This window comes from Aedes aegypti, chromosome 2 (genome assembly GCF_002204515.2).
Source record: "Aedes aegypti strain LVP_AGWG chromosome 2, AaegL5.0 Primary Assembly, whole genome shotgun sequence".
NCBI lineage: Eukaryota > Metazoa > Arthropoda > Insecta > Diptera > Culicidae > Aedes > Aedes aegypti.
In genome coordinates, this window is record NC_035108.1 from 140,822,198 (window position 1) to 140,831,022 (window position 8,825).

The window sequence follows — 8,825 nt, forward strand, 5'->3', positions numbered from 1 at the left end:
AGCGTTGCGTAATGAACCATTACAGCACTGGTTTCAGTTAGGTAATGACTATTCCCGCACTGCATACTTCAGTGTAGGAAAGTAGGCCGTTTCATGACAGATTGGCGTGATGAAAAACAGCCTATTACGATGAGAAATTGCAAAAATAATATTAGTATAATGAGAGTGTTCCTTAGCCGAGTGGTTAAAGTCCGCGGCTGCAAATCAAAGCCATGCTGAAGGTGTCTGGGTTCGATTCCCGGTCGGTCCAGGATCTTTTTGTAATGGAAATTTCCCTGGACATAGAGTATCATCGTACCTGGCACACGATATACGAATGCGAATATGGCAACTTTGACAAAAAAAAGCTCTCAGTTAATAACTGTGGAAGTGCTCATGAGAAGAACATTAAGCTGAGAAGCAGGCGCTACCCTAGTGAGGACGTTATACCAAGAAAATTAAGATGATAATTAAGGGTATTTTTAAACAACAGTTCAAAATCAGGTACAGTACTCAAGTTATTTTTATTGGTATTCTTCTCAAAAGGTTCGAATACGTCAAAGAGAAATGAAAATCGAAACAATTGCTGTTAAATAAACAAAGAAATATAATGCCACAAACTTTTAGGGCAACTTACCAATAATTGCACAGGCTAAAAACACGCCAATTATTGCACAGCACGTGCGCTTCTTATGGGAGTGCAATAACACAAAAGTTCATGTGCTCTTCTGAATTCAAATACGAAACAATCTCAAAGTTTTAGCCAAAAATATTAAGGTTTAGATTGTAAATAAAACACAAAAAACTCTCAAGAGCAGAGATAATGAAAAAATAAATTTTATTGCAGTTTATAGCTTTTCGTCGAACAGAACTTAACGTTTAACGGCAGCAAACTGAAAAATACAGCTTTTTTTTTAAACCTTTTTTTTTGTATTTTTTGTTCCCTAACGATCAAAAATACTTTAACTATATGTTTTAAAAATTATACATCTCAAATTGTCCAAATTGACATTTGTGTCTACGAACTTCAGGTTTTTTTTTTTCGACAGGTTTAAGCCGTAATAGACATGACAACTCTAGTTGCATACATATATTAATTCAACTGTTTAAAAACAATTACATTATTTTCAAAAACATGATAGAAGATTTGGAATCGGTTGAATATTCATGAAGCTATGGCCAAACAAAGTTCTGGTTTTAGTTCAAAGAGGCCAAATTTGGATAAAACTACTGTCAACTAAAACAAGTTTTAAATTTATATCAATTTGATGCTCTACAAATTTATAAAACAAAAAAGAACTTTATGTAAACTTCTCTGAAGCCTATGTTACTTAAAAATACACCTTCGCTCGCCACCTTTAAATTTTAAAATTTTGGCTTGAACTTTGGGTTTTTCCTTCTATGTGGTTGTAATTCAACAGAGCATATGAGATTTTGGTTTTGAGAACTTTCGAAAAATAAGCTGTACCCTAGTGTGTAATAGATGGGTCATTTTCAAGCCTATGGAACATGGTCTCCATCAAAACTGCCAACCACCAAAATCTATTTTTCAAGGATCTGTACGATATGACAATTTTCCATTGTTTGTGCCCAAGAAGAACTGCAGACAGATGATTAATGCTACAGGCAGTTCAGGTAAATGATCCTAAGATACGCTCAAATGACATTGAATGTGGTTTTCCGTGATGCTATCTGGTTTGCATATCTGGTGACAGCGTATGTTTCCTCTCATATGGCTATAAAAGACATCACGAAAGCATGCTTCATTAATTCCCCTCAGTGAAGAATTTTGCTCCCGTTCTTGTTCCATGCATCGTACTTCTATGAGATGTACCAAGTAATAAAGTTCATCCTCAAACGAGAACGGCAACGGCTGTTGCAGTGCTTCATAAGAGTACACACTTAAATTATTTTACGGATTCCTGTAAAAATCTCAACAGCTGAACAGTTCGGTGAAATAAATTAACGGAGTACGGTAAATTTTTACAGTATTCGGTAAATAATCACCGGAATCCGTAAAATTTCGACGGAATTACGGTGTTTTATTTCACCGAACTGTTCAGCTGTTGAGATTACGGTGAAATTCACCGTAAGAGCTTAGTGTGTAGAGGGTTTTCTATAGTTACATGAATAAGTATGCAGGTAGGTGACTGGGGGCCCAGATAGCCGTAGCGGTAAACGCGCAGCTATTCAGCATGACCATGCTGAGGGTCGTGGGTTCGAATCCCGCTAGGCAAGGATCTTTTCGTTAAAGGATATTTTCTCGATTCCCAGGGCATAGAGTATCTTCGTACCTGCCACACGATATACACATGCAAAACTGGTCATTCGGCAAAGAAAGCTCTCAGTTAATAACTGTGGAAGTGCTCATAAGAACACTAATCTGAGAAGCAGGCTATATCCCAGTTGGGACGTAACGCCAAAAAGAAGAAGAAGAAGTAGGTGACTGAATGGATATGAAAGACTAATCGCAAGGATGTGATGGGGTGCATGAGTATATATTCTGCAAATCATAATAGATTGAATGTTTGATTCTGTGTTTATGTTTCAATAAATTTCATTGAATGTACTACTCATAAAAGAACAACTGCCATATCGGTTTGTGTTACATTAGCGCGATATTTGCCTGAAGAGAAGAGTCATCAAAATTACACGTTTTACTTAGTTTTGCGAAAAAACTTATATTCTTGGGTACATAACAATGAACCCGTTGTGGTAATCATTAATGAAAATTGAGTGTTTATTTTTCTGCAAACTTAGGACAACTTCACCGGTTCTCGATTTTTTGTCAAAATTTATAACAGAAATGGACATATTCTTCTACTACTTCTTCTTTATGGCATTAACGTCGTCAATGGGCCAAAGCCTACTTCTCAGCTTGGTGTTCTTATGAGCACTTCCACAGTTATTAACTGAGAGCTTTCTTTGCCAAAGTGCCATTTTCGCATTCGTATATCGTGTGGCAGGTACGATTATACCCTATGCCAAGGGAAGTCGAGGAAATTTCCACTACAAAAATATCCTGGACCGACCGGGAATCGAACCCAGACACTTTCAGCATGGCTTTGCTTTGTAGCCGCGAACGAAGGAAGAAATGACCCTTTCAAAATTAAATAAACCAGTAAAATTAGACCAAACCGCAAGTGCATGCACCGGTTGTTGTATTTCTATCGATCCGTTTCAAATGTGATCAACAAAAACAAACAAGTAGTGAACTGAACAGCAAAACTCTAAAGCAGAATTGATTAAACCTGAAGAATCCCTAAGAAACTTCGAGGGAATACACGGATGAACTCCAAAGGAATTTCCGGATGGAGAATTCTCGGAGAGAAATCCTCCGAAGTTCCTTCAATGCTCCACCAGGAAGTACTTTGAATTTCCTTCATAGCTCCTTTGGAATTAATTTAATTAACTCATTACGCGTGGTAAAGATGGACAAATTATGGGTGAAATTATGAAAAAATTCACGTGCTCGGCTGGGATTTGAACTCAGACTCTTGTATGCTAGACGAGCGCTTTACCAACTAAGCTACCGAGCCACAGGGTGACCCAATAACTGAGTTGGTTACAAGTTTAGTATTCAAATCCCACGGACCAAGCAGACCCTTTTCACAACCCATATCCATCCATCACATGTTACTACACACGCGGGCAGAGCGAGTGCGGTTTGTCTAGTGTTGAAACTGTTTGCCTATCATACCTACCTGTGGGGATTTGAAATCTAAACTAACCATGCGGATTGGATTACCGAACAGCTCAATATAAGCGTCAATTTATCCTTTGGAATTTTTGCGCAGTTTTTTCAGGATTTTTCCGCATTTCCCTTATGAATCCTCTGTAGGTCTTCCAGCAATTCTTCCGGAGTTCCTTCAGCGATTCTTCCAGAGTTCCTCCTGGAGCTTTTGAGTATCTTCGGAAGAAATGCTGAAAAAAAAACAAAAGAATTGCTGAAAGAGCTCCAGGGGAATTTCTGGTGCAACTCAGGAAGAATTACCGGTAAAGCTCCGAAGGAATGCCAGGAAGAACTCTGTACAAAATCCTAGAGAATCTCGAGGAAATCCTAAAGGAACTACGACGCAATTCCTAGAGGAACTCAAAAGGTGTTCCTGGAGAAACACCGGATGTGTTTATGGAGGAATTCCGGAGGCTTTTTAGAGCAACTCTGGGGTAATTGCTTCACGAACTCCGGAGAAAATCTTAAAGAAACTAAGGGCGAAATTCGAAGCAATTCCCATCGTTGGGAAGGAACTCCGGAGGAGCTTTTCAGGAATTACTGGATAACATCCAAAGAAATCGCTGGAAGAACTTCAGAGGAACTTCTGAAACCAATCTAGAAGAATTACCGGTGGAAATCCGGAGGATGTTCCGAAGAATTGCTGGATGAAATCCAGAAGAATTGTCGGATGAAATTCGGAAGAATTTCTTGAAGGACTTAAAAAATAACCTAGAGAAAGTCGAGAGAATTCCCAGAGTCGGTTGCCGAAAATATCTTTCGTTATTCCTCCTTTCTCCATTTTTCGTGGTAGGTAAGAAATTCGATATACCTACATCACGATGGTGGGGTGGCCACCTTACACCGCAAAAATTTGTGAATATTAAGCAGCACGCAATTTGGACATCAATGTCCAGTGATTCCAAGCAACAGCACCAAAATTTGGTAAATTTTTTAATTCATTTTTTTCTATTGAGCTGAAACTTTGCACAGTTTTCCAGTTCCATCTAAATCGTCATTTTCCGAAATCAAATCTTCAAGTTGAGTCACGACTAACTTTTCAAAAGGGTGTATGTGAAAATGGTTCAAAAATATTCAAAAAGCTGCACAGCAAAAACGGTTCGTTCGATTGTTAGACAACTAAAGAAACAAAGTTAGACAACTAAATAAATATTCCAAAAAAAATACACACAGTAAAAAAAAATTTTTTTTTGCATTAAAAAACATAACTTTTGACACAAAAACTCAAATATCTCAAAGCCCTATCGGAATACCAACGTATTTTTTTTGAGAGAAAACGGTCCATTATATTAACTATCTACCATAAAAATTTGGTGATGGTAAACCAATAAACAAAAAAGTTATGACATTTCAAACATGTCACAATTTTCACATTTAGTAGAAAAAAAATTTTTTTTTTCGGTGTAAATTATTACGGGAACCGCAGTTTGTTGCTGATTTTATTGTTAAGGGCCTTGCGTGAATTAAACAAGTCGTTTTCATGTATTCATTAGTATTATGTATATTATATGTATAAATATTATGTATATGTATAAATATTATATGTATATGCATATATGTATAAATTAAAATAAATTAACAGATTACACGAAAATAATTTTTTTTTTACCAGGATATTTTTTTTAGAGTATGATCGATGAGTTTCTAAATGTTATATATAAACTTTAAAAGTTTTGGATTTGGGTATGCGTTATGAGATCATGAAAACATTTTATTAATACTTATTTATTTATTTATTGTTATTCAATTTTTTTACAATATCGAACACTTTTGCATCATTATCAGTACAGTTCGAGTATAGTTTTGCTTTAATTTTATTTTCTGACAATGGAATGAAACAGTGAAATTTGTGGGTTCCTTGGATTGTTTTCGCGTTATTATATTGCTCGCTGAGCTCTGATGCCGTTAATTCGTACTCTTCAGTAGTTGTAAAACTTTTTAGTTGATATATTTAACAAATGTTTTCAATTAGCATATTTTCCTGACAAATGGAAAAATGCTAAGGTTGTTCCAATTTTAAAACCAGACAAAAATCCTGCAGAAGCTTCTAGCTATCGTCCAATCAGTTTGCTTTCCTCCATCAGTAAACTTTTTGAAAAGGTTATTTTGAACAGAATGATGGCCCACATCAACGAAAATTCAATTTTTGCCAATGAACAGTTCGGATTCCGCCATGGACATTCGACCACTCATCAACTTTTACGTGTAACAAATTTGATCCGTTCCAACAAATCTGAAGGCTACTCTACTGGTCTTGCTCTTCTAGACATAGAAAAAGCATTCGACAGTGTTTGGCATGAAGGTTTGATTGTAAAATTGAAAAATTTTAATTTTCCAACATACATTGTTAGAATAATTCAAAGTTATCTGTCAAATCGTACACTTCAGGTTAATTATCAGAACTCCAGATCTGAAAGACTTCCTGTAAGAGCTGGTGTTCCCCAAGGCAGCATCTTGGGACCAATATTATACAATATTTTCACATCTGACTTACCTGAGTTACCTCAGGGATGTCAAAAATCTTTGTTTGCGGATGACACAGGCCTCTCCGCCAAAGGACGAAGCCTGCGTGTCATCTGTAGTCGATTGCAAAAAAGTTTGGATATTTTTTCTTCATACTTGCAAAAATGGAAGATTTCTCCTAATGCTTCCAAAACTCAACTAATAATATTCCCACATAAACCAAAAGCTCTTTATTTGAAACCTTCAAGTAGACATGTTGTCACGATGAGAGGGGTTCCAATAAATTGGTCAGATGAAGTTAAGTATCTAGGACTCATGCTAGATAAGAATTTAACTTTCAAAAATCACATTGAGGGCATTCAAGCCAAATGTAACAAATATGTAAAATGTCTCTATCCCCTTATTAATAGAAAATCAAAACTTTGTCTTAAGAACAAGCTTTTGATATTCAAACAAATTTTCAGGCCAGCCATGTTGTATGCTGTACCAATATGGACTAGCTGTTGTAATACCAGGAAGAAAGCTCTGCAGAGAATTCAAAATAAAATTTTGAAAATGATTCTGAGGCTTCCTCCCTGGTATAGTACCAATGAGTTACATAGGATATCCAATGTTGAAACATTGGAACAAATGTCAAATAAAATAATCAATAATATCAGGCAAAAATCGTTACAATCTTCTATTGCCACGATTAATGCGTTATATGATTAGGTTAAGTTAGGTTAAGTATATTAAAAACTTTTTTTTTTTCTCTTATAAGCAGGTGAAATCAACTCACCTGTAAAAAATCTGAACTGCTACGGCAAATGAAATGTAATATGTTGTTAACAAAATGTTAATAAAATCTTAGATTTGTTTTACCAAATTAGGATGATAGTGTTGTCTAATAACACAGAACACCTAGATATAAGAAATAATGAATGTAATGTTTGGAATGATACTAATAAAGAAATTAAAAAAAAAAAAAAAAAAAAAAAAAAAAAAAAAAAAAAAAAAGAGTAGTTGTAAAACAAAATGATAATTTTGTTAAATCTTCTTCTTTTCTGCGATTCGCCCAATCAAATACAGTCGAAGCTCGTTATAGCGACATCGCAAGGGACCGTCGGTATAAGGAGATGTCGCTATAAAATCGTCGTTATAAAGAGGTTGGATGTCGTTATGGAGCATGGAGGAATAAAACGGTCATAATATGTACTAAAATAGATAAACGAATGTCGTTATATTGAGTGACTATTGAATATAACACTAATGTCGCAATAGAGAACGGTCGAAACAGAGAAATGTCGCTATAAAAGTTGAAATTAGTATGGGAATTTGAAGGGACTATTGGAAATGTCGTTAAAGAGAGATTTGTCGCAATAAAAGTTGTCGTTATAACGAGCTTCGACTGTAGTTCTTTTGCAGTTTTAATTGGATGCTCACGTTCTTTGGCTAAACTTGCTCTTGTGGCCATGCGCTTTATGGTTCCTCCAATAGCATCACAAGGACCTTTGCCATGTGACGTAGCAAAGAAATGCCATTCTGCATCAATTCCGTACTTTGATTTAAATTGACATAGGCTCGAAAAATTCTTACGGTTTTTGTACTGCGATGCTGCTGCATCAGACATGAAATATATCTTTCTGATTTCTTTATCCTTATCAACGCATAAAAAGTTAATCATTTTGGCAATGAACAAATTTACAGATACTGAGTCGTGTCTTAAATCTTCGGAAATTACAATAAAACTAAAATGTTCAATTTGCGTACTTCCATTGAAATAAATAACGAATGGATGAATTGTAGCTTGTTGTACGTTCCAGTGATGGGACTGCACTTCATCTTGCAATACAAAGCTATAGTTTTCAGAAAAATCACAAATGACTAAAAATTCACCATCTTGTAATGTATTTTTCGTATTTTTTAAAAAGCGGGATTGCTCTGTTTTAATAAAGTCGTGAGGAATTAAACTTTCTAATTTCAAGCAAAAAAATGACACAAACTCATCTACAGGTTTTACAATAGTTTCTAGGTCACACCTATCCGTGGTCACCCATTGCTCAAATGATAACTGATCAATATAATAAAGTATAATATAAAGTATTTTCCAATGATGAAGAATCTGGACAATCCGAACAAGATCGTAGATAGCAATTTGATGTTGTATTTTCACACAAAAGACTACCAGTTAACATTTTAATATCCTTTGATAAATTGATTCTTTTCAAACTATGTAAGACTAGGTTAATATTTTCGTGTGTTATGCACACACAAACATTATGTGTTCCTGAATTGGATAGAAGCTTGCATTGCCTTGGACGAACGCTTGCAAATGAGGAAAAACCTACCTTAATATTTTCGTTAATTTCCTTGAAGCGTGTATACGCTTCTTTCAAAGTAGTCATCATTAATCGTTTTTGGATTGCTTGACGCTTTCCATCTTTTTTTACAGATACATAATCTTTTTGGCCAGGCATAGCTCTACTTACTTCATCGTCTTCAAAATATTGAATTATTTTTTCTTTCTGTTAATGAAGTACTCGACCTAGCATTTTTGGTTGCAAGACAGTTATTTTTGAATTGTTTTGCCTCTTTTGCTGTATTTCTATTGGTTTTGAACACATCAATGGCGTCTTGAATAGACCACGAGCTTGGCAGCATCGACAAAATC